Raw genomic sequence first — 27,559 nt, forward strand, 5'->3', positions numbered from 1 at the left:
GGCATTTTAATTATTATATGTCTCGGTGAGGCCCATTTGGGTTCATCTTGTTTGGGACTCTCTGAGTCCCCTGGGCTTTAAAATCCATTTTCTTTGCTAGGTTAGGGAAGTTTTCTATCACTATTTCTTCAAATAGGTCTTCAATTCCTTGCTGTTTCTCTTCTCTTTCTGGTACCCCTATAATGTGAATATTGGTAGGCTTGATATTGTCCCATAGTCCCTTAAAGTATCCTCATTTTTTTGGATTCTCTTTCTTTTTGCTGTTTTGATTGGGTGTTTTCTACTACCTTGTCTTCTAAATCACTGATTCTATCCTCTGCTTCATCTAATCTACTGTTGAATCCCACTAATGTATTCTTCATTTCAGTTATTGCATTCTTTATTTCTGACTGTTTCTTTTTTATGTTTTCTGTCTCCAATTTTATGTTTTTTTGTTTTTTTTAATCTTTTTGTTGAAGTTTTCTCTGACGTCAGTGATCATCTTAATAACCACTGTTTGGAACTCTGCGTGTGGTAGAGTGTTTTCTCTCCATTTTGTTTAGTTAGTTTTCTGGAACTTTGTTCTGTTCTTTTATTTGTGAAATGTTTTTTTGTATCCCCATTTTGGCTGCCTCCCTGTGTTTGTTTCTATGTAGGGCTACTATGCTTCCCAGTCTTAGTAGAGTGACCTTACGTAATTGATGTCTTGTGGAACCAAGTGGTGCAGTCTCCCTAGTCACTGGAGCCAAGTACTCCAGATGTTTCCCTTGTGTGTGTAGTGTGTGCTCTCCTATTGTAGTTGACACTTGGCTGCTGTTTGCACATCAATTGGAGGGATTGACACTCAGGCTGATTGGTTGTGAGAGCTGGCTGTGACTACAGTGGAGGAGCTGTTGTGCAGGGACTGACCCTACAGAGCAAGGTTAGCTTTAGTGGGGCTCTGGTGCCTTCTCAGTCTACCCTTTGGGTGTGTTGTCCTTGGATGTGGCCAGGTGATGCTCCGGCCTAGTCCAAAGCTGGCCACTGGGCCTGTCAGCCCTTGGCCTCCTGCAAGGGGATTCGCTACAGAACTATTTCAGCCACAGTCTGTGTTCTGCCCTGGGCCACCTGGCATGAGCCACAAAGCAATTCAGAGATGGCCAACGTCCACACTGTACTTGGAGGTGTCTTGAAAGGCAAAGCCACGAACCAAGGCTGGCTGTCACTAGTACCAGGCTTGGGGAAGCTCCGTCAGTGGTATGGTGCTGCTTATTTAGGTTTTGTGAAACTTTGAAATAGTTTAGGAAAGTCCACTGCATGGGCCAAGTGTGGGGACAGGGCCAGGAGAGCAGTTTCCAGGCTCTCGACCTCATGTGGAAAAGTGCTGGCTCGGGTAGTAGATGGCCATCAACTGTGACTAGTTGGCCATCACCTGTGACTAGTTGGCCATCAGCTGTAACCAGTTAGCCATTAACCACTAATATGACTGCTGCGGCTACTCTAGGGGGTTGGTTGGTTGGCAGAGAAGCAGATGGCAGATTGCGGATCATGTGGCTCCCGCTTCCTGCGTCTCCAACCCAACCGCCAGTGAGAATATAGTGGTATGACTCCCCTGTCTATGGCTCCATTGGTGTTTCTTTTTGGCCTCACCATATCCTGTGTTCTGGTGCAGGGAGCGGGACCAGAGACCCTGCATTACACCAAGGCAGGCTGTTTATATGGAAAAGCCACTGGAAGTGCTTGGGTGTATTGGAAAGTTGGGTGTGGCATGGTATCAGGGAATCACTAGGACAGGGCAGACGACAGGTGATAACCAGTTTGATGAAGACTCAGATATGGTGGCTGGGAGCGTCTGCACGCAGGGAGGGGGAGCGCTAAACAAAGAAACAACAGCTTCTGCCAGCTTCACCGTTCAGGAGAAAGCTGCTGTTGCGCGGGGCAGCCTGCGGGGTCTCTGCTCCTACTCCCCACATAAGAACGCAGGATGTGGCTAGACCAAAAAGCAACACCCACGGAGCCATAGATAGGGGAGTCACACCACTATAGTCTCACTGGAGACTGGATTCACACGACATGCGACCTGCTGTCTGCTTTTCTGCCAACCAAACGGCCCCCACTCCCCAGCCCAGCCGCGGCAGTTATATCAGTGGCCAATTGGATAACTGGCTACAGCTGATGGCCAACTAGCCACAGCCGATGGCCATCTACTACCCAAGCCAGCACCTTTCCACATGAGGCCAAGAGCCTGGAAACTTCTCTCTGGCTTTGTCCTCATAGCTGCCCTTCCAGCTTTCACCCTGAAAAATTCAGTTTCTCCCTGGCACCTTTGGAAATGCTGTCCTAGCACTGGAGCTCAGAGTGAATAAGTCCATCTGCAAGTAAGTTTATGCATGGTCCCTTTCAGAGAAGTAGCTAGGAGTGCAGCTGCCCTTATCTCACTCAGCCACAATCTCTTCTGGTTTTCACAGCCGGAAGTTATGGGTGCTGCTCTCACCAGCACTGAAAACTTGGGCTGGGATCCCTTGCTCCTCTGGGGGATCCTCCACAGCCGGATATCCCTCCTTATTTTTAATGGTCACAGGCGGGTATGGGACCAGCCCGTTCTGCGTCTGCTCCTCCTATCAGTCTCCAGGTGGCTTCTTCTCTTTGTTTGTAGTTGTAGGGCTTTGGCTCAGCTAGACTTCAGGTGATTCTCAATAATGGTTGTTCTGTGGTTTAGTTATAATTAATGTGGTCCTGAGAGGTGGTGAGCACAGCATTTACCTACTCAGCCAAGTTGACTGAAAATTCCTATTGTTCTTTCTTGAGAATCCAGATTTAAAAGTATTCAATCAATTGTTATTTCTTATCAGTTTTTAGCTTTTCTCCGTATAGCAAAAGCATGGCATATAGATCTCTCTCATAGAACATGTTATGATGCCCAAGCAAAGGTAATTTACCACAGTAGAAACATGCTAACCCCCACATCATAAGCAAACATCAAAGTAAATTAGATTTCCTAGTGTCTAGGTACATAAACAGGTATGTTTGTCCTTGGCACAGTTTCCAGTAAACTCTTTACAGATATGTATCCTGGTCTCCACTGCAACTTTTCTGTTTGAAGAAAGAGATGGCTGGAGGTTTAGGGAGCTGCAGGATACAGAGTGTTTCTATATTTCATTTGGCTTTGGAATGTTCTCACCTTCCCTACCATAGCATGGGGAATGTGTGCAGCCAGACTTTCTATGCATTTACTCATAAGGATATGTATTTAAAATACATAAATGTGCATCATTACAGACATTTCAGGCTATTTCAAGCTTTAGATCCAAAGGTATGTGATGAGAACACAGAGATGACAAAAGGGAAATGCACATCCATCACAACCAGTGACTACATTCTGCTGTTGCCCTGTAGTTATTTAAGAGAGGGTTTGTAAAGACCGGAATGAAATGTTCTCATACTTAGGTTACTACAGCAAGTGTCTTTTCTTTGGTTTAATTATTTTTTATTATCTCTTATGATTAGATCATGCAGAATGTGAAACAAAAGTGATAGCAAAACCTACAGTGTCAGCATAAGAACCAAATATTAAATTCCAGAAAAGAAAAATACTGTTCATTTCTATGATCTAAAATACAAATTTGAGGGTGGGTTGTTGTCACCCTGCTGATGCTGTTGTCAGCTCACTCGTACTCGAAGTCTGTGGAACTACTCCTATTAAAAATAATCATCTGTTCATCTTAGTGCAACAGCTAAACTGATTATACACCTTTTTGTGTGATAAGTGGGCAGATTTTAGAATTACTTATTATCTTGACCCTTTTTAGCCTTGACAAGTGGTGAGCTGCTTGCACTGTGATAGATATTATGTCTGGATGTTTAGGACAAGAGTATTCTAAATCCTTAAATAGGAGGTATCTTTCACATCCTTTTTTTGCAATTATATAAATGTGTGAAAAATCTTCTGAAAATTTTACAGCTAAGCCCCAAAATAATATCCTGATCCAAGAATAAAGCAAAACATAAAGTGATATTTGTTGATGTAGGAAAAATAGATAATTTGATTAATATATAATATTCATAGCAATATTCTTTTTTGCATGTTTATAGCAATATTTAAGCATATCATAAATGGCCTGTTATAGTTTTAAATGTGTGTGTGTATAGCTTATATTTTCCTGAGTTTATTTGTTGTTATATGATGTCTGAACCTCTTTGACCGTGATGGACAGGATGTCGATAGAAAATAAATTATATCATTGCAAGGTAGAGCCAATTGGTTCAAATCATCAAATGTTTAGTCCACTTATAACAGTAGAAAAACAAAAGACATGAGGTAGCAAAAGTTCAATAACCACATCAAATACATATTTTGGTCATTTTCCTGGGAACTACAGGCTGGCATATGATTAAGAACTCCCAAATAATCATTTTTTCATCCAGAACTTTAACTTTTCTGCAGAAATCCACACTAGAGGCTTAGCCTTAGTTCTCCAGTGTCCATCATACTCCTCTGACAACCAAATAAAATTAAAATAAATCAACATACACTATAACTTTTGGTGTCAAGTAGCAATATAACACAGGCCTAGGGAAACTGTGGGCACCATCTGAGGAAGCAACAGAAATTTGCAGAATAAAGTCCAAACTACTTTTACCTACTGCTGGAAATTGTGAGAATTCCTTTTTGCATGTGATTCTTATCACTCAGAAGCAGGATCCAGTATTAAAGAAAACTGGTCTGTGCCATTTCAGGCCATTTATAGCCAAGGTCATTAAAAGTGCATTATCTTATAAGAATTGTTATAAGAATTCTTATATCTGGGACAATCAATCTCCAAAACAAGAGAAAGAATGGATCTTAGATTAATTCCAAATATGTATTTAAGATTTTCAAGTTAAGAGGATTAAAATCATAAATGAATTTTTTGTCACTATATTTAAATATTAGTTTTAAAACTCTCCCTGTGCTAAGATTAAGTCCTTATTTATTGCTTGGAACTAAGTAATCTTTGTAAAGAAATTAGATAGTAATGGTTAGTTTATAAAAAATGAATTGTCTCATTTCACAATAGTTATTTTTAGCATCTACCATATGTGAATTATTCCCAAGACAAAAGGAGTATAACAATAAAGATATCAGACTTGATCCATCATGGGAGCTTATAATTCAAAGTACAAAGCAGATATTATCAAATAATCTTTCACGCACACACATACCCTGCACTATGATGAAAAAGCAGATGGTGGTATCAGGACATATAAGTAAGGGAGCCTGTGTAATCTGAGCAAGGTAGAGTGATGTCTAGAAAGATGTGCTATTTTAGCTCTATGAAGAAGTGATATTTAAATTGGACTGTGGGGGATGTGGCAAAAGGAAGGAAAAAAAAACATTTTTATCTGGAGGACTCAGTATGTGCCCAGATCTTGAGCAAAAGTGATGAGAACAAAAGAGGGGTGTGGCTGTAGATTAGATGGTCTGGGAAGTCAACTGGGGGGCAGATCCTGTAGGGCCTATGAGGTCATATTAAGTATTTGTGACTTTTTCTTTAGAGCAATGGATGCCAGTGATCAGGAGAGCTAAATGACAAATTTCCACCCTTAAAAAGAAATATCTTACTTGGCAAAATAGAAAATTATCACAATCAATGCTTACTCTCCATATTCTCTCTTCCCAGCAATCTCATTGCAAGTCTGTGCAATCTAAAAGTCTTGAAGTATATTCTGGTCCCACAGAAAGTTTTCAGAAACAAAGATTCAGTTATCAAGGGTGATCTTACTTTAATGATCTACACACATATAAGCATTCATTCATGAAAAATGTTCCAACATGGATCTGATGCTGCTAGTAGGTTGTGTAGATCAGACAAAGCCAGTGATTGTATGATAGTCTCTAGGAGTCAGTTTTATCGACACAATGATGGCAGAGGCAATGCAGAGGCTTACAGTGTTACAATATTCAGGATTACAGCAAATAAAAGATGGAGAAGGTTTGTTTGGCTCTTGTACTTGATAAATGGTCATCACCGGAAAGTAGATGAGCAATTTGGACCAAACTGGCAAGCAAGGAACAAGGGAATCTCAAGAAAGATGACTGAACTTGGAAATTGAAGGAATCTGGCCCAGTCAGGAGATGGTGATAGGTGACATGAGAAGGAAACCAGGCTTTTGGATTCATTAGGGCACAAAGATCAGTAGCTCCTCTTGCATCTATAAACCTGCCCTGGCATGGTTCCTGGGGTCGCTGCGATTTTTCTGGCAGTAGTGTTTATCTTTCTCTCTTCAAACATGGCTCTCTCCCAAAGATCTCCTATATCTATTTTTTCCCCTTTCATTCCTCTGACTGTTTCCCTTCTCTCATTTCCCCCTCCCTCTTTCCTTCTTTTCAATTTAATCTTCCCATCTCTTCTCCCCATCACTCTTTTTCTTTTCTTTAACTGACCATAATATAAAACGGAGGTGAGTGCTTTAAAATATTTCCTATATCATATTTTCCCCAAAATAAGACCTAATCTGACGATCAGCTCTAATGCATCTTTTGGAGCAAAAATTAATATAAGACCCAGTATTATTATATTATATTATATTATATTATATTATATTATATTATATTATATTATACCTATCATATCATCATATCATATCATATCACATCATATCATATTATATTATGTTACATATTATATTATAGACGCAGTCTTATATTATATTAAAATAAGACTGGGTCTTATATTAATTTTTGCTCCAAAAGACACATTAGAGCTGATGGTCCATTTAGGTCTTATTTTCAGGGAAACAGTATTTATTAAAAACAAGTTTTAAAGTTTCAATGCATCATTTATAATTTATCTGAACTACATAACCAATTATAAATTGCTATATTTGGGTAAAGTTTATTTTTCTTATAAGTCCGGACTAAGAAAAAAAATTGAAGTCCCTTTTCTGGAACAGAGTTATATTCTGCTAAAATCTAAAGAACAGGAAGCACTCTGTGATGCCATATCACAGTAACAAAAACTCCGATTAACAGTGTCTCCTATTTAGACTGGATATTTTAATCATTATCCAGGTAGTAGGTGAATGATGATATTGATTGATGAATTCTTAGAAGAAACAAGTTAACCAAGTGTTGGAAAATCACACTGAATTATATTAGCTGGATTTAGGGTTTTGCATGGTTTATCCTCATTAAATCCTCACAACAATCTTACAAGAGAGGAACTGACATGTTACATGTTTGTAAGGTGCGAGCCTGAAGTTTAAAAGGGTCAGATAAATTGTCTAAAATTCTGACTAGGCAGTTGGAGAGCTGGGATTGCAACCCAGGTGGTCTTACTCCAGAGCTAGAACCAAATTGCTCTGCTAATCTGGCTCAATTGCCTCTGATTGCTCCTACATCTGTGATGTTCTGTCAGCTCTGCAAAATATGTGTTTTAGTAATTTTCAGATTAAAAAATGCTCAATTTATAAATCACTTGATACATTTTTTTTGAGTAATTACTGTATTTATTCCTAAACAGTGATTCTCTGCTTCACTTTATTTTTATTTTTTAATAATAAATAATGTCCTTACACATTGATACGTGTATAACAAATTGTCAAACATAAAACACCTTTAAAAAATTTCAATAAGTAATTTAAGAATAAATACTGAAAGCACAGCAGCATTCAGATTTGATTTTGTACCATGACATTTCCTTGGAATTTTCTAAAATATACGAAGTGGTTGTAAATATTTTTTATACATATTTGTAGTAAGCAAAACATATATTTGCAGTAAGCAGAACTTGCTCTTGGTAAAATATTTGCTTATTTATTTTTTTATTGGCCGGCTCTTAGCACAAGGCTGTGCCGTTAGTTTACCTGATTGGCAAATTGTCAGGAGTGAACTAGTTCCCATTTAGAACTTTCTAAGCCATCTAACCTGGCAATGGGACTCTCAGGTTTCCAAAAACGTCAATACCTTCAGAATTGGCTGCTGTCCAATATCCCTGTAGAGGTTGAGTTAGAATAGCCAGTATGCCAAAGAAACAGGCTTTCTTGTGAAGAAATCTTATGAGCCCACAGGCCCCCCCCTAAGTAAAGGGGTCTTTGATCTCTTACTCCTTATCCGCAGGGGGCTGGCCTGGGATGGTTCTTGCTGCTAGAAGATGGTAAACTCTGATTTTGTCATTCTATTTTGGGTTCTTTCAGATCCCTAGTTAATTTATTCTGCGGATTTCTAAACACCTATCATAATGTGGAAGAAGCATCAAGAGGGAAATCATTAAATTTGAGGTAAGAATATGAGGTATTCAAATTCCATTTCAGGAATTTACTAACATCAGTGACCCTCGGTTACCACAATTGTAAAATAGGGCTTGCAGGTGGAGCATCAGAGTCAAAAAAAAAAATAAATAAATAATGACATGTGCCTCACTATGAATCCCTCCCATCACTTAAAAAAAGAGATCTGAATTATATAATATGAAATAAACACATAATGGATCACAATAGCAATTGGCCAAGCCAGCTTACAAAAATAGAATGGTTTCTAGGATGAAGTCCCAACTGAAGTATTAAGTAATCTATAGAAGTACTGTGTCATCAGAAAGGGATGTGGGTGGATATAGAATAAGAGATAAAGAAAAAAATCACAGAAGAACACTTGTGCCTTTTCATAGGTGGGTGGGAGAAATGATTTAAAGTAAATGAATCATTCCCTATTTTCCATTCCAAATGTATGGTTTGAGAGAAATAATTAGAGCTTGAAATAAAGAGTCTGTATGTAACTCTGCCCCACATTCAATAGAAGTTGCTCCAATACGCTATAGCAGAAATTTTGGGGTCTGCATAATTGAACTCTGCGAACCTGCCTGTCTAGAAAGAAAGTGCTAACATGCCAGTATGAATGCTTGGTCTTTCATCTAATTTTAAATTATTGATTGAAAATTTGCTTTTCCCTATCAATCTTCAGTTGTTTGGGTTAACTTCAGTCAGCATCTTGAAGCCCAATAATACATTATTTAAAGAATTAGAGAGGCTACATCCAGGTGCATAGCAGATGCTTTTTAAATGTTTGTTGAATGAATAAATGAGTTAATCTAGTTTGCTAGATTCAATAAAGGGCATAGAATATGACTGCTAAAAAATATCTTTACAGCAGTAGGTTTTTTCAAGGTGAGACAAAGTATTTTAAAGTAAGAAAATTAATGCCTTATAGGTCAGAATTGTTAATATTAGTGTATTCTTTTTTCCATGTGAATGATCTATAAACATATCTAGTTCTGAAGAAATTTTTTGATTGAACAATTTACAGCTGGAAAATAATGCTGAAAAATGGGCATTTCATCTAAAATGACCTTGTAACCCTTTTTTCTTCTTTCTGTTTCTCTTTTTAAAAATAAAATATTATTCATCTGACTATTTTTTCTTCCATGTTATCTTATAGAAGTAGGAAACTTTATAGTAACACTGACTTTTGGATGTGCTATTAAATCCCTTTTTACAGCTAAGTGTGTACCAAGGTTTTACATTCATATTGTTATATTTGTGCTTTCATTTTTGATAAAACATTGATTTCAGAGCACAAAATATTTTGTTAATGAGGTCAGAATGTCAATATAATAAAACACTTCTGCCTAAATTTTATGATATTTCAGTAATAGGGAAAAATCACAATCTAACTACTAAAATATTGAAGTCATAAGTTATTTATGTTTCTCTTGCTTATCTAAGATTCCTTAGAATTTGCGCTATTTCGATTCATTCATGACATGAGGCAAAAGATGTTAAATAAAACTATTTCATTATTTATTGTGTCCTAACAAAAATAAATGGATAAATGATCGAATCTTGTGCTTTGTGTGGCAAGCCAAGGTTTTTATTTTTCTTTCCAGGCCTGGACACTAACCAAGCTAGCATAAAATAAGGGAGTTGTGCTTTCTTTTTAAATTAAATTTATTGGGGTAACATTGGTTAATAACATTATATAAAGTTTCAGGTGTACAATTCTATAATACATTATCTGTATATTGCATTTTATGTTCACCACCCAAAGTTTAGTCTCCTTCTGTCACCACATATTTGACCCTCTTTCCCCTCTTCATCACCCTCCCATCTGAGGAACAGGATTGTTTTGAATTGAATTTACAGTGGAGAAATGAGAGGCTCTTTTAGTATAATAATTTACAATAATTATGCAAGAAATAGTCATCTTATACAGAATAAAACAGATTCTGTAGATATTGAATGTGGAACCAGGCTAGTGAATGTGGCCACTGCTGCTTTTCCTCATCTCTTGGGACACCAACAAACTGGAAACCATGGAATGGTGGTAGGGAGCTGAAGACAGAGGAACCCATAGAAAAGGGGTGAAGGGAGGGGTGATCACCAGCATGACTTAGCTTCATGATGGTGCTGGAGACTGGGATCTCTGTTTTGAGGAATAATTAAGTTATTAAAAAATGTTTTTGTTTTTTTGTTTTTTGGGGTTTTTTTGATAACCAGTCCTGTATAGACGTGAAATAACACCACAGAGGGGCTATGAAAATGACAGAGATTTATTAAACTCACAGGGCCTGGAAGAGGGAGGCGTGCGTGGCACTTCTGCAGGAGGCCGTGTGGGAGAAACTCCAGGGAGCCTAAGAGAGAGTGAGGGCCTGCGGGCGAGTACTGTCATTGGGGGTCATGGTAGAGTACCCAAGCAAAAGGTGGGAGAAGACATCACTGGCGTATTTGAGTGTCACTAGGTCACAGACAAGGTAGGGCAAGAAGGAGAACTTATCACACTGGTGACTGGTTCCCTGGGTGGGATGCTCACAGCCTGTTGGAAGGGATGTTGAGGCAACAGGAAAATGTGAGGGATGTGAGGCAACAGGAAAACTTAAATAAATAAATTGTTTTAAGTTTTAAAAATTTACAATACAAGATCATACAGTTAGATTCCCTCGATTTTATTCTCTGAATGCCTGTGCATTCTCTGTACCTGTGAGGAGTAGATGATAATTTCCCACCCAGAGTAGATCTATACAGGTTGTAACAGTCCATTTGTGCTTGTAGAACAGAATGTTCTGCATACAGCTCTGATCAACAAGGGTTACTGATGTGCAAAATGTAGAATTGGTTTTTATACTAGAGCTACCCACATTCTGATAATAAATAAATTGTAAAAATTATGTTTTTTGAACAAAATAAGAATTTATTGATAGGTAATTTTCTACATAGGGAACTAAAACTTTGGACCTGGGGAGGCTAATGAGATCTGTCATAAGACCATGTCTCACTTTGCAAATGAGAAAATTGAAGTTCGAACAGAGGGGCTATGACTTCTGCAGTCACATTGTAGATAATTATAGAATCAGGACTAGAATGAACATTTTCTGGGTGCCTTTTTTATACCACATATGCATTATGTCTTGACTTTTTCCTTTTAGTTTGAGCAAAATAAGATGACAGTGATTCTTCTTTCATCTGAAATATTTTTTATATGTTCACTTCAAGATGTATATAAATCTATGATTAAGTTAGACACTAAAGACTGAGCCTGTAAAGTGTTTTGTTTTTTTTTTACCTCAAGAAATAATAAAACCTGAAGATGTACTCCCTATAGACTTTGCCTACAGATAAAAGAACTACAACAATCAAAAGTGTCTTTCATGCCTTAGAGTTAGAAACTGGGACCTGTCTTATGGAATCTCAAACTTGGTAGCAATTTTTTAAAAAGTTTTATTTCTTATTTGTTTTTCGGTCTTTTTGTTCCCAAGGAAGGAACTGACTTAGAGACAAGTTCAAGATCATGGAAAGAGATTGGAAGTATGTCTTGATACCTCTTTAATTATCAGACATTCTTTAGATAAAAACTTTATTTATAAAAAAATAAATACAATTTTTTACCGATAAAGATTGGAGTCAAAGAGGAATTAAGTTAGCCCCCAAAAATAGCCCCTCCAAAATAGGAATTAAGTTAGCCCCCCAAAAAACTTCAGGAATTCAAATTCAGATATCTGGGCTCCAGAGATTATACTTTTTGGATCTGTACTATTCTGGAATATAAGTGGCCAAATGCACTAAAAGGTTAAGTCTGTGTTTTTAGTGGCATTCTCCAGTCCTCAGGATTTTATTCCAATTTTGGATTTCTCCATTGCAGACAATGCCTTGTTTTGATTATCATGCTGCTGGACCCAAAATCTGTCTCCTTGCCTATTCTGAAGACTATTTTAGTAACCCTTCTCCTCTAGAGACTCAGCATTTGTCTTGTGTATCTGGGTGGTTTGGCATCTGTTATATTATTCCCATAATCAACTGTCTATTTAGAATTCCAAATATCACGCTCTTAAATCCTCCATCTTTCTTCTTTATATCCTTGTGTTCTTCTGCTGCAGTATCTCAACCTTTCATCTTATATCCTTGCTACCAAACATTTACTCGGAGATTTTTTGACCTTAGACTTTTCCAGATCCCTTGGACACTGGCCCGTAGTTGTCTGATTGAATTTCCACTGTTATTCCAAACCAACCCTGAAATCTTATCATATATCATCTGCCCTGTAATGTTCACTATTGGTCCATAACTTGTCTAAGTAATTAATCTGGAGATGTAATAGTATCCTCTCTTATTAGTTTTGATTTCAGAAAATACTAGAAAATATACTCAGGAAGCCGGATGATAAAATATATGCCAAAAATAGATCAGCTATGTTTTTTTTAAAGGGGTGAAGTGTAATACTGTGTAGTCAGATGAAATATTGAAAAAGAAAAGTCAAGCTCATATTAGAACAATTAATAGAGCCCAAAACCCACAGCTCTATGTCAACATTTGCTTCTCTGAGAGACAAGCCAGTCACAATCTAGAGTTGAGGAGACACAATTCTTCAAATTTTCTGGTGGTAGCTATCATTTATTGCATGGAATCAGTCAAGGATAAATCTCTGAAGGTAACATGACCAGAATTAAGCTCCAGGATTCTTAAAACAAGCTGCACTTCAGGTTCAGCCAGGGAACTTTTAAAAATACTGATGGTTGGGCCTCATTTCCAAAGACCCTGATTCAATTGGTCTGAGAAGGAGTAAAGACATTGGTGTTGTTTTTAAAATCTTCCCGGGTGATTATATTATACAACAATCATTGAGATTATGGAATGAGCCCTTGGCAAAAGTATTGAAAAAGTCCAGTGTGTTTTGTTCCCCCCACCCTTCCTCAGGCTCCTGTCTGAGCACGAGGCATTCTACCTGCTGGAGCTAGCTGCTCCAAGGGGCCCCTGACCTCAAGTCTTCCTGTGTCTGGCTACTTTTCAATCTGAGCCTTTCTCATCTAATGAACTTGCATCTCTGCTCTTGAAAAGTGGCAGGAAACTGGCTTGCTGAACCAAGACGTCTAAGATGTGAACAAATACGCGCAATTTCACATGATTATTAGCATTGCAGGATATTCTTCTTTTCACCCCAAGTGAAAATCCTCTTTACTGGAATTGAGTAGATTTGGAGACAGCAGTGATTATGTAGTGCTCCTCTATTCTTACGTTGTGGCTGGCTCTTCTCGGTCTATTCAAAAATCTGTCTCTGAAAGCTGGGCTTGTTCTCCTCAGAGGGTTCAATTGCTTCTACTGATATTAATAACTACAAAAAAGCAGCCATATTTCCCATGCAATTGGAGCTTCTGAAGAAGTATGAAAGCAACAACAGCAATAATGAAACAATTCAACTATGATTTGGAAAAATACTGCATAGAAATACGTATTCTCCTATAAATGTGTTTCCTTTGGTCAAAGAAAGCAAGAAAATATTTACAGTTTACCTACAAAATTTAATGAATTGTATGTATTTGCCTACAATCTAATTTGGATGAATTTTTAAAGTATGTGTCACTAGATAGGCTTATTTTTTTAAGACACTGAAGATTGATATTTTAGCTGTTATTTTATTCTGATCACACTGGGACCCTAACAAAACTAATTATCTTGGAATTCAATAGAGGATCTATGTTAAGAATCAGTACTATTCAAACAGGAGAAAATAAAACTTGAGGGGAGGTTGTTAGCTGTTTGTTTTGCTTGCTTGTTTTTAAGCAAACATAATCACTGTTGCTAAAGCCTTGCTAAATCTTCTGTGTGAGTGTGTATGTGAGTGTGTGTGTGTGTGTGTGTGTGTGAGTGTGTGTATCTATGGTTGTAGGGAAAGGCATCTTTTTTGAAGTATCAATTATTACAACATTCATCCATAGGAGATAGTTATAGTATTGATACTGCAGGACACAATAGTAATAAAATGAGCATGTAACTAGAACAATTAAATCTAGGCAAAAGCATAGCTATTAAGAAGAGATGCTATAAGAAACAGACAGTACTCTGTCTGCAGTTGAATGGAAAATGCAAAGGCCTGGGAATCCAAAGTTTTGGCATAAGCTGTCTGTATGGCTTCTCTATACTCTATTCCTTTAAAAGTGGCATTGGAAGGAATTACATGTTAAAAAATTAAATCTCTCTTAGGAATTAAAAAAAAATAAAATGTTTTGAAAAATTGTAAAAAAACTTATAGCTTTTTTTGTTAAATAGAAACTGAAACTAAAATATATGTAGAAACCTGTTGGATTCAGCTTAAGCAATAATCAGAGATCATAGCTTTTTTTTTGTAACTAGAAAAAAAAGTTAAAAATAACCAAATAATTTCAATTCAAGATTAAGAAAAAGCCTAGCAAAATCAACCAAATATAGATTTAAGAAATTAATCTAGAAGCAGAACTCAAGAAAAAGAATTGTAAACATCAAATAACAACAATATAACTGCTCCCCTCCCTGGTGGAATTAAGGAATATAAGAATGAGTTCTTTCATGAGTATCATATAGAAACATCTCTGAAACACATTGATCAGGTATAGAGGAAAAGCCCTAACGTTAGGAAGGAGAAAGGAGATATCACCCTGAGTACGTAAGAGAGTAAAACAATAACAGAATAACAACTGAAATAAATAAAGAAATATTGTAGAAACATTAAAAAATGGAAATAAATGGCAAGGACAATAATACATATCAAAATTTATAAGATGTGGCCAAAATAATACTAAGCAGGTAAACGGTAACTTTAATACGTGTGGTAAGTCTCATCCTGAAACAAAGAATGGAAACACAGACAAATAATTTTAGAAATGAAGGGAATATGACACAGTTAGAAAGCATGTTAAATTAAACAAGGATGAATTATTTACAGCTTTTCACACACACACACACACACACACACACACATGCACACAAATAAAAATATAAGTGGAATAGAAGTTTTTCTAAGAAATAAGTAAAGAACATTGGAACATTGATTAAAGGAAATGAAACACTGAAGTTGTACTCTTCATGGCCCATTTCAATTGGGGTAATGGGGTCTCTTCTCCATGTTAATAACATGACTATCAGAAAAAGCAAATAAATGAAGTTAAACTGAAATTAGAGGCTGAACCACATTTAATTGAATTAACTTCAGTTTGGGGGGAAAATTACGGAGGATTTTGGGAGGAGTTTATAATAGTGACCAAGGAAAAGAATTTTAACCATATAGGAAAATTTGGCTTAGTTCTCTCTCTCATAGCTGCTGGGCCCTCCTGTTCTGTTTCGCTGATGAGGTCCTTGATCAGCAGGGTTTGGGTTGCATAGACATGATGTTCTACCCACTCTACTCATTAGAAGTGCTGCTTTGAGGAAAACCTCAGAAATTATGATCATAGAACTGGAATACAACAGTTCACCCTTCAGGATCCTATATAAGAAGTCCAGAGTTCAGAGAAATCTAAGCTGTGTGTGATATGGATTGCTCTCTGTGTTACCATCACTTCAGTCCTTGATGGTAACACTAATCATTGAAACCCCTTAAGGAATGTAGTAAAATTTGTTAGCCAGAGGCAGTTGTAGTGTCCTCTACTTAACCTTTCCTACCATAGTAATCCTTTTATTGGTCAGGAAGCCAACACAGGAATTTCATTAGGGCTAAGTATGCTTATACTTATGCATTCTGACAGAGGAAATAACCACATGATGGTTTTGAGGACACACTGGGCTCATTTTGAGGATACAATGAAGCAAACTCCATTGGTCACCTAATTTCTTAAGTCCTTGTTTTGACTGTGAGACCATGGTAGTGTTTGGAATCTCACAGAATTAGTGTTAGTTCAAAATCGATCGCCAGCAAACTGAAAATGTTGATTATTTCATCTCTCCAATGTGCAGTTATCGTGGTGATCTTGGAAGAATCAAAGAGGAAAATTTATAGTACTGTACAAATTGTTGTTATTGTAGCAGAATATCCTCAAGAAGGCCCTGCCTCCCTTTCATTTAAAGGGCTATGGCTCTGTAAATTGCTACAGTCTGTGGGAATTGGTGAAAGGGCTGTGACATTCTACTAGTGTCCCTACTTATATGAATTACATAAGGCTTTATTAGATGGTCCATCTATTTGTCTAGAGACATTCTGATCAACTGGTCAAAACTAAAGATCTATGCAGTTCAAACTATGCTAATGCTGGCTTCAGTTCTAGAGCTTGTTATAATAACCCGGTTCATCTTTCTTAGGTAATTAAATGTTACCATTTGGTCCCTGCCACTCTGGAATCTCATCATCTTTATTGAATTCCACATTCCTATCTTGATAACAGTAGTCCTTTTATTATTCCTGGTATACAGAGAATAATTAGCCACCACAAGTATTTTCGAAAATATTGGGGTTCCCCTCACAAATGTATTTCTCATAGCTATATGTAGTAGAGCGTTTCCTCTGGACCATATTAGTCCGTAGAGTTAGTGAATGGGTGAACAGGCCTTCCATGGTAAATCCATTCTAACATTCTGATCTCCCTAAGCCTTTGGGTAACCTCCATTTTAGCAGAGTTTCTCAGACAGTATTGGCATTTTTGGGCCAATAATTCCTTGTTTGGGGATTTATCCGCAAAAGGATTCATAAATTCTTCATTTCCACAGAAGCAATGTCTGTGGGAAACAACTTTGGGAAAGAATAAAGTGGAAGAGTTTTTTTCTTTGCTTGATTTTTGTTTTTAATTATTTTTTATTGGGAAATATTGGGGAAGAGCATATTTTTCCAGAACCCATCAGCTCCAAGTCAAGCTATTGTTTTCAATCTAATTGTGGAGGGCGTAGCTCAGCTCCAAGTCAAGTCGTTGTTTTCAATCTAGTTGTAGAGGGCACAGCTCACTGGCCCATGTGGGACTTGAACCGGTGACCTTGATGTTATGAGCACCGTGCTCTAACCACTCAGCAAACCATGGCCACTCACTGGTGGCTTAGCTCCAAGCTCAAACCATTTGCTTCTTACTGGTCTATGTGGGAATTGAACCAGCAACCTTGGTGGTATGAGCACTGCGCTCCAACCACTGAGCCAACTGGCTGCCCGAAGAGTTTCTTATGCTGAAATAATTTCTTAAAAATAAAAACGTTAGTCTGAACTATATTTCCAAAATTATAGTCTAGTAGACTGAATTAAAAAAATAATTTGATTTGTAATTGTACGTTAACAAAATCACATTATTCATATTTCACTATTACCATTTAATGTCTATAGAACTTGAAAGGAAAGTTATTGGGCAAAGTTAGAATGCTAGAATTCAGCAAATATTTCCAGGATAGCTTTCAAAATTTTTATAGATATTTTCATTTGCTTATAAGTGTGATCAAATGTTTTCTGTAAATAAATCAAATAACATTGAATATTGTTTATACTTTAAAAAATCTAAAATGGTTTTATACTACAAATCCCATCGGGAGTACAAGAGCTGACATCCACAATTTGCTACAGAGAAAAATATGAAATTCTCAGTTCCAAAATTCAGCAGCAGTAAAAAAGTACAATTTTTATTCTATAATTTTTAAATTTATATATACATTTCAAACATAATGTCCAACATGTTCAAATTATACTTTTGACTTCTGTTTTTTCACACTAAGAGGTATGGGAGTCCTATACCCATATATAGGTATGGGACTTAGTCTCTGGCTATAAACAACAACCAAGAAAACTTAAAAAAAAATCATTTGAAACAACTGTTTTCAGATATTGGATAATTGGCAGCATATGTTCAACAATAAAATTGTTAAGAATTTCAAGATGGTGATGGAAGAGCATTAAACCAAGTGTGGGACCCATTTGTATTCAGGTCCCTATGTGACTGCATAGTTCATACAACTGTGAAGTTGGCCCAAAGTATTAGTCATGGAGCTAAACTGGCCGTAGAATAAAGGCTAATCTAGATTCACCTTTAAAAGCTTAGAAATCAGCCTTAAGTCGCACTAAAACTGACTTACAACAAAGTCCAACACCCTTTAAAGGAATGCTATAAATCCAATAGTTGTGACATAAAATTCACATCTAATATGCAAAAAAAAAAAATGTCTCGATGTGGACAGAGCAGGAAAATATGACCCATAATCAGGAGAAATGTCAATTAATAGAACAGACACAAAAATGACAGAGAGAATGAAATTAGCAAGTAACGATGTTAAAACAACTATTATACACATTACACACATGTCCAAGGATTTGAAGCAGAGAAATAAAATGTATAAAAAAGAACCAATAGAAACAGAAAAGAAAAAACAAAAACAAAGAAAATTGATACAACCAAATGTTGATTCTTTGAAAAGGTTAATAAAATTGATAAACTCCCAATAAGACTGATTAAGAAAAACAGAGGGAAGACAAATTATTAACTATAGAAATTTAAGTAAATACATTTTTATTAATCATACAAATATGTAAATGATAAAAGGTAATATTCTGATCAATTTTATTTTCACTAAATTTGACAACTAAGATGAAATAGACAAATTTCTTGAAAGATGAAACAGAAACTATTAATAACCTTATATTTTCCAAATAAATTGAATTAGAAACACCTGTTTATGCAGAAAATTCCAGGCACAAAAATGTACACTGGAAAATTCTCTTAAGCACTTAGGGAAAAATAATAATACAAAATTGTACTGAAAATAGGGGAGGAATTTTTCTCAACTCGTGAGACCAGTATTATGCTGATACGAAAAGCTCACAAAAACATTACAAGGGAAGACAATTATATGCGTGAGTCTTATCCCAGTTCTAAAATGCAGTACTACTCAGCAATAACAAGGAATGGACTATTAACACAAATATCAACATAGATGAATCGCACAGACAAAATGCTAGAGAAAAAAGTCATACAGAAAATAATATATATATATATATATTATATATATAATTATATATAATTTATATATTATATATATAATTTCCATTTATATGAAGTCCCACAATGGACAATAATAATCTGATTTGAAACAATTAGAAGGGCGGTTTCCTCTGAGAGCTAGATTGAATGGGAAGGAACACAAGGGAAATTTCTGGGAAGATAGAAATATGATAAAGGTGTGTTCTTTATGGGGACAAATATTTTGAAAAATTGTGCATTTAAGTTTTGTGCATTGCAATATATGTAAACACTGCCTTAAAAATCCCTATAATTATCGTCATTGCCATTACAGAGAGTGGGGATTGGGAAGAGTTATAGATAAAACAAAAATGGTAGAACAGAAATAATATTTGCAGTTGGGGAAAGGATATATGGAATTAGTTAATGCTATTTAGTTTATCTGATGCATGTTTAAATTTTCTATAATAAAATAGAAAATGCATAACCAAACAATATAAAAGCCTTAATAGGAGACCAAAGAAACTTGGAGTCAATCTCAATTGTGAAAGAATTATGTGTATGCCTGAAGAAATAATAGAAACAGGCCAGTGCTAAATATTGATCTGAAAAATAATTTTGATTGTCTTTTGTTTTTCCCTTTTGTCTTTAAGAAAGTCAAAGAAAATTCGTTCACACAATTAAAAACTTATCCCTTAGGCATATGTTGTTTCTTAGTTTATTTATTTATTACAAAATAAAGTTTCTTTCTAACTACTGAACCAAAAAGATACCATTCATTGTCTCAAATGTAGGGGAAGCTCTGGGAAGTAGAATTCCCCAGAAACAACTATTTATATTTCCCAGAAAATATTACTGTTTATGCAAAAAGCAAATTGCTAATAATTCTCTTGTGAAATATTAACAAAGTTGAACAATGAGGTAAAAAGACCTATTTAACTGTATTTTGAAAAGAAATTTAATGATCAATGGATCCTCTATTTACCAATTTTCCACAGATTACTATTAAATAAACAGATCTTTTTAATTTATGAGGCAGCTGGATCTTACCTAGTGTTTAAATTTAGTTATGAATAGTAAGTGAATACTTCAATAAAAAAGGATAACAAATTTTTACGCATTATTTTGTAGCCCTCACACAAGTTAAAGTCAAACTATGAAAGGCAGAGAACTGGGGATTCAAAGTTATATAAAGATTATGATATAATGAAATATCTTGGCAATAATTTGAAGGAATTATCTTGACTATCATCATGCCTTACCTAGATGGTACTAATTGCTAAAGTAAGATGCAAAACTATGTACATTTTGTGATGTCAGACAGGGAAATAATCGCTTCAGTATAAAAATTGATAAAGTAAAATTAAAGTTAAATCACAACTCATATCTTTTTGAAAAATTCATCCCTAAATTAAAAACAAAATCATGATACACTCGCTACATGTTGGAATGGACATTTCATTTGTGTTTGTCTGTTTTAGATAGTTATGCTTAAATACATATTTTTATAACTTTAAAATATTGAATTATAACATAAATATAAATTTCTCATAAATTATATAAACCTAAGTTTTAGAGAATACAAATTTTCCACGATATATATGCTATGATTTCTTTCTCCCTACAATACTGGTGTATTTAAGCTTTATCTATTTTTTCTTAGAATAACTAATGTTATTAAGCACTTCTTCATGAAAAAAGCATGTCTTTTTCTCTCACTGTCAAGCCATTCATCGTATTTACCCAAATATATACAGTCAATTTTTAATTTAACAAAGACTGAAAATTATAAGATGAAATATGTATTTTCTAAGAACATAAATTTTATTGTTGGTCTTAATGCTGTTGCATGTATGCATATATTTTGTATGCTTTGCATTTATTCACACATTCTTTCAAGAAGTGTTTTTTAATTTTATTTTGTTAGTTTTCAATTACAATTGACATTCAATGTTATTTTGTATAATTTCAGGTGTACAGAATAGTGGTTAGACATTTATATAATTTACGAAGTGATCCCCTGATAAGTCTAGTACCTGGCACTATACATAGTTATTACCATATTATTGACTGTATTCCCTATGCTTTACTTTACATCCCCATGACTATTTTGTAACTACCAATTTGTACTTCTTAATCCCTTCACCTTTTTCACCCAGCTCACCAACCCCCCTTCATCATTTGTTCTCTGTATCTATGAATTTGTTTCTGTTTCCTTTGTTCATTTATTCTGTTCTTTAGATTCCACATATAAATGAAATCATATGGTATTTGTCTTTCTCTGTCTGACTCATTTTGCTTAGCATAATTATCTCTAGGTCCATCCAAGTTGTTGCAAATGGTAAGATTTCATTCTTTTTTATGGCTCAAGAAGTGTTTCTTGAGCACTATGTACGATGAACTAGGCTGAATGATTTATACATACATTCATACGTCTGTGTGTCTGTGTGTGTGTGTTCTACAGGTATATATAGAAGTGTGCACATGAAAAGATACATATATACCTTTCTTGAGATTTTGTGAATTATTTGTCTGAGATTTTATTGTATGTACCATTTTGAAACTTGCATTTGTCTCATTGAAAAAAGATTCTTGGGAAGTTCTGCTTGATCTGCGCTCCCGCTCTAATAGACTTTAGTAGAAGTAATTGCTTGGTAATACCATGATTGAAGTTTTTCCACGTAGAATACATTTTAAAAAATCAATTAGTGGCATTAGGATTCAAATATTGGGGACAGTTTTTATAGATTGTCTACTTCTTTTTAGGAAGAAATAGAAGTAGTATTATTCCTGTAAGAAAAATTCTGCTCATTATTCTTTTTGTGAGTCAGTTCCCAAGAAATAGACATGTGAATGTAAATACAATTTAAAAGAAGGCCAGGTTTAAGTATATACATCTAATATAGCTCTCAACACAGCATAAAATATTTTTTAATCTTGCAAACCTGTCCACCAAACAAATTACAAAGTGAAGGTATTTCATATCATGAAAAGACAAAAAACAAACAAAAAACCTGCAGCGATCATGAATAGACTAAAAGAATAAATGTAATGGTTTGACTTATATTTTGAGTATTTTCTAAAATGTTGACCATGTATAATAAAACTATATTTCAGATATGATTTAAATTGTACATGACACTTAGTCTTAGTAGGTCTTCTAATATTTACTGAATATCTACTGAATAATTGCTATTTATTGCATTCTTTGAATACATATGAGGTAGTCTACTGGGACTCAGGGGGATAGTGTTATTTTAAATTCAGATATCATAAAAGAAAGAGAGATGCTTTAATGACTACTCTAAAACAATTTAAAATATGACAAATGAGTGTCAAAAAGAGAAGGGTCGAGTATTAGCTATAATTCCTTCAACAAGATGATAAACTGCAGTGACAATAAAAGTAGCTTCTTAATATATTTCATCTCTAGGAAAAGGTTTTAATGTGTTTCCTGTATGTCAGACTGCATAAGAGAAAAATTGTTTTCTTTCTAAGTCAGTGAAAGTGTTTTCATTAATGAATGTACTAAATTACAAACATTTAATTTTAGGTATATAATTATTAAGAAGATAATTTATTCTCTTAGCAATCCGATTTTATAAAAATTCTTCTCAGGTCTTCCTAAAGCCCTACTTTCTATTTAAATGCTAAGATATAGAATAAACCAGAAAGATTAAACAATAAAAAATGTGAAGGTTGTGCAAATTTGTCATAGTTTTATTTTTTATTTTTCAATGCAGCAACTTTTTATCAGTTAAGTGAACAGTCCAAATATTCTTGATCTAAATTACTGAAAAACTGTTACAGAGGCAGATTTAAAAGTATTCTCCTTAAAGGTAGTCCTGCAGCATTGACAAGTTGGAAAATAATGCTAGGATGCTCTAATGACATTTGCTGGAATGGTTATCTGGTTTTGCTGATAAGCTCAGCATATGGAACATAACATTATGATTTTCCTCTCATCAAATTTTCTTCTTGAGTTATGTTTCTATCTCTTATTTTATTATTCTTTATATTTTCATACTTAAATCATCAACTTATATTCAAGAGAAATGATTCTACTCTTGGCCTTACTTTTTAATTAAATGTTTTTCATTCAAATCAATTTAATTCAACTTAAAAAATACATACCAGGAAGCAGACATCACATTGTGTTTGCAAACAATGGTGAACATTTTAAACCCATATCTTACTTTAAGAGTTTACAGTCTTGCAAGGAAGACATATTTTAAAATGTTAAGTAGGTATTTATTACAGAAGTGCAATTAGAATATGTTGCAAAAGAAATAGACTAATCAAATGGATTAGGGATCATCTCCCTAAAAAATTGTCGTTCAAACTGATTTGGAGTTTGCTAAATTAGGAATGGAAATAAAGACTATTCTAGCCAAAGGAAACGATATTTGTGAAGATTCTCAGACTAGATAACATCCTGAATATTAAAGGAAGTAGAGAAAATAAATAGATGGTTAATGGTACAATTTTCTATAATAGAGAACACAGAAAGAGTAGATTAGGTAGGGATACAGGTGACTAATAAGTTAAATTTAAGACAAGTCTGCTCCTAATATTTGTAACACTTATGAAGGTACAGATGGAGGCTTACTTATTGTGATTAATAATTAAATGTTGTAAGTCAAACTAGTAATGTTACATCATATATGTTCTATCATCTTACTTTCACACATACAACTATATTAAAAATATTAAAAACTGTAAAATTGTATTACCAAAAAGTTTGCAAACTATCAAACTTGGTGTTTTATGGGTAAACAACAAAATATAGATGTATAGTAAGGCAGATATATGTAATTTCTAAACTATTACTTTTTATTACTTGAAATTTCTTGGTGTTTTATGGATGAACAGCAATGTATAGATACATGACAAGATAGAGATGTACAATTTCTAAACCACTACTTTTTATTATTTTTCTTGCCTTTATTTCAGCAAATTTACAAATTATATTGTAATAATCATGATTTTCGCACAATACATGTTCTTTTGACATTAATATCAATTGAACTTAATGCCAAATAAGGTCTTCTTGAATCATCATAATTCCTAGATAGCTTCTTCATATTATCAAAACTGCTCTTTTGAATAATTGGGAAATTGAACTGCAAAAAGATTTCTTAAAATAATACTAAGACTTCATAAATGAAATTGAAGTTGGAGACCTCACTCTCCCTGATTTCAAACTATACTACAAAGCTTTAGTATTCAAAAGAGTATGGTACTGGCACAAAAGCACACATAGGTCAATGAAACAGAACAGAGAACCTAGAAATAAACTCATGATTACATAATCAATTAAATTTACAACTGAGGCAAGAACATACAATGGGGAAAGTCTTCAATAAATGGTGTTGGAAAAACTGGTCCATGTTCTTAGACATATATAAAAGCAAACTCAAAATGGATTAAAGACTTAAATGTAAGTAAGACCTGAAACCATAAAATTAGAAGAAAACATAGGCAGTAGACTCTATGACATCAGTCTTAAAAATATATTTTTGGATATGTCTCCTTGGGCAAGTGCAATAAAACAAAAAATAAACAAATAGGACTACAATAGACCAAGACATTTTTGCACAACGAATGAAACCATCAACAAAACAAAAAGGTTACCTACTGAATGGGGAAGATATTTGCAAATGATATATCTGATAAGGGATTAATATCCAGAATATATAAAGAAGTTATACAACTCAATATGAAAATCAACGACAACAAATAATTCAATTCAAAAATGTGCAGGAGACCTGAATAGACATTTTTCCAAAGAAGATGGTGAACAAACACAAGAAAAGTTGCTCAGTTTCACTAATCATCAGGGAAATGCAGGTAAAAACCACAATGATATCACCTCACACCTGTCAGAATAGCCATCATCAAAAAGACAAGAAACAAGTGTTGGTTGTTTCTTGGAGAAAAGGAAACTCTTGTAAACTGTTGCTGGGATTGTAAATTTGTACAGTCACTACGGAAAATAGTATGGAGGTTCCCAAAAAATTAAAAATAGAACTACCATACAAATCAGCAATTGCAGTTCTGGGCATTTATCCTAAGAACATGAAAAAACTAATTCAAAATGATATATACACCCTTATATTCACTGCAGTATTATTTACAATAGCCATGATATGGAAGCAACCTAGATGTCCATTGATAGATGAATAGATAAAGAAGATTTGGTACATATATACAATGGAATATTACTCAGCCATAAAAAGAATGAAATCTTGCGATTTGCAACAACGTGGATGAATCAAGAGGGTATTATGCTAAGTGCAATAAGTTAGAGAAAGACAAATACTGTATTATTTCACTTATATGTGGAATCTAAACTAAACAAATAAAAAATAAAACAAAATAAACAGACTCAGAGAAACAGAGAATAAACTGATAGCTGCCAGAGGAGTGGGTAATGGGTGGATTGGACAAAAAAGGGGATTAAAAGGTGCAAATTATAAATAAGTCATGGGAGTGTAATGTACAGCATAGGCAATACAGTGAATAATTTCGCAGTAACTTTGAACACTGATAGATGGTCACTAGACTTCTTGTGGTGATCACTTCATAAGGTATCTAAATGTCAAATCACTGTTGTATACCTGAAACTAATATAATATTGTACATCAACTATACAATTCCAGAATAAAAAAAAAACCTTAGACTTCAAATAAACTGAATTGAAACATTGTAAGAGGATCTTACACAATAAATTACCATTATCACAAAAAAGTACAAAATATTTTAATTCTCTTATATGAATTATCATTTATATCAAAATGTTAACCATCTCTTGAAATAATATGTAGTTCCATATGGAAATTTAAAATGTTTCATTTTTATTAATGGTATACATAAAAGATCCCCCAAATATAGTAGTATATCCTGAATTCTTCTTACAAACACACTTAATAGTTTAAGCTAACAATTTCTCTTTATTTTACTACGTTTTCCTCCTAATTAGCACCAGCCATTATATATTAGAAAGAACAAAAATGATTAAAATAAAAGACATGTAAAAGTTAAAATGGGTTGATTTTAGTTTTCTAGAAAATAATGTTATTTAATATTTCATTTACTTGAAAAATAAGCTAAAATGATACTCAGAAAGATGAAATAATACGAAATACATTCATGAAACAATTGGATGACAGATTTAGTGCTCAAAAATCTAATGGTTTGTTAAATGTCTTTTTCTTAGAAAACTTTTTACGTTTTTTCCCCCACAGAAGGTAATCATTTTGTATTTAATAAAAAGGAAAAATTCACATTGTTGTAAAACTCCATACTGTTATTATCTATTTTAAAATTCCAGCCAAACTAGCTGAAAGATATTAAAAATAAATTACCAGCATGCAATTACCATAGATAGAGATGTGCTGTCACAAGAAAATGAGTGAATGACAGATGAAATGCATGGTTGATGAGGTGCTATTTGTAACTCAGAGCATGGTTTTTGATAAATTATAAACTGTATAATTAAGACAACAAAAATACACACATTGATAGATAGCCTTGTCTAATACTCATCACGTGAGGATGGCTATTATTTGATTTCTTATGCCTTTACTAAAAAATTAAGCTACTTTAGTTTTGATACTCTTGTAGCTTTTAATCAAGGTAATAGAGTATATTATTATGCTTCCAGTTATGAAAGCAGTTATGGGATTGTGTGCAGAAAGTATGCTGAGGCGTTAGGCTCTATCAACCCAATTCTCTGATATCACCACCGCGGTCCTCACCTTCCGAGTCATGTGCATCATATCCCGCTGTAAGACATCATTTTTGCACTTTTATAGGACTCCCCTGGAAGTTTTGCAGCTTTTTTTTTTTTTTTTAAAAAAACCTTCAATTCTTGTGGTAAAGTATAATGTTTTAGAAAAAGAAAACGTTCCCAGTTTTTAGCAAGCATTTAAACATTCCAGTTTGCATGCCTTTCGTTGTGATTAATTCAACAAATATTGAGAAAGTACATGCCCAACAGCATTCCTACTCCTAGGTATTCACTGACAAGAGAGGAAGACCAATGTGTAAATTATATGCACACTTACACATCACAGGTATAGAAAGACAGGTGGGCAAAACAACATGGGAGCAGAGAAAGGATGACTTAGAAGACAATGTTCACAAAGAGGGCGATTGTTTTTGGCTGAATTTGGAGCGTGGGTAACAGGTAGATGCAGTACAATAACACAGAGGTTGAAATAGTTCAACACTACGCCTGCCTGTTCAGGTGTGGGCACGTGACGCAAGATGGAGCTGAATACGTCCCTATGAAAGAAATCATAAAAGCATTGTTGGTAGGTTCATGCTTCTTGTATGGAAAATGCAGACAAGTCAACATTGCACATGTTCTCGAGCTCAAATTAAGTTAACATTTTTGGGGAGAAATGGTTAAATGAGTTTTGAGGAGGTTTCCCACATACGCTTAAAATAAAAAAGAAGAC

This window comes from Rhinolophus sinicus, linkage group LG01, assembly GCF_036562045.2.
Source record: "Rhinolophus sinicus isolate RSC01 linkage group LG01, ASM3656204v1, whole genome shotgun sequence".
NCBI classification, from domain to species: Eukaryota; Metazoa; Chordata; class Mammalia; order Chiroptera; family Rhinolophidae; genus Rhinolophus; species Rhinolophus sinicus.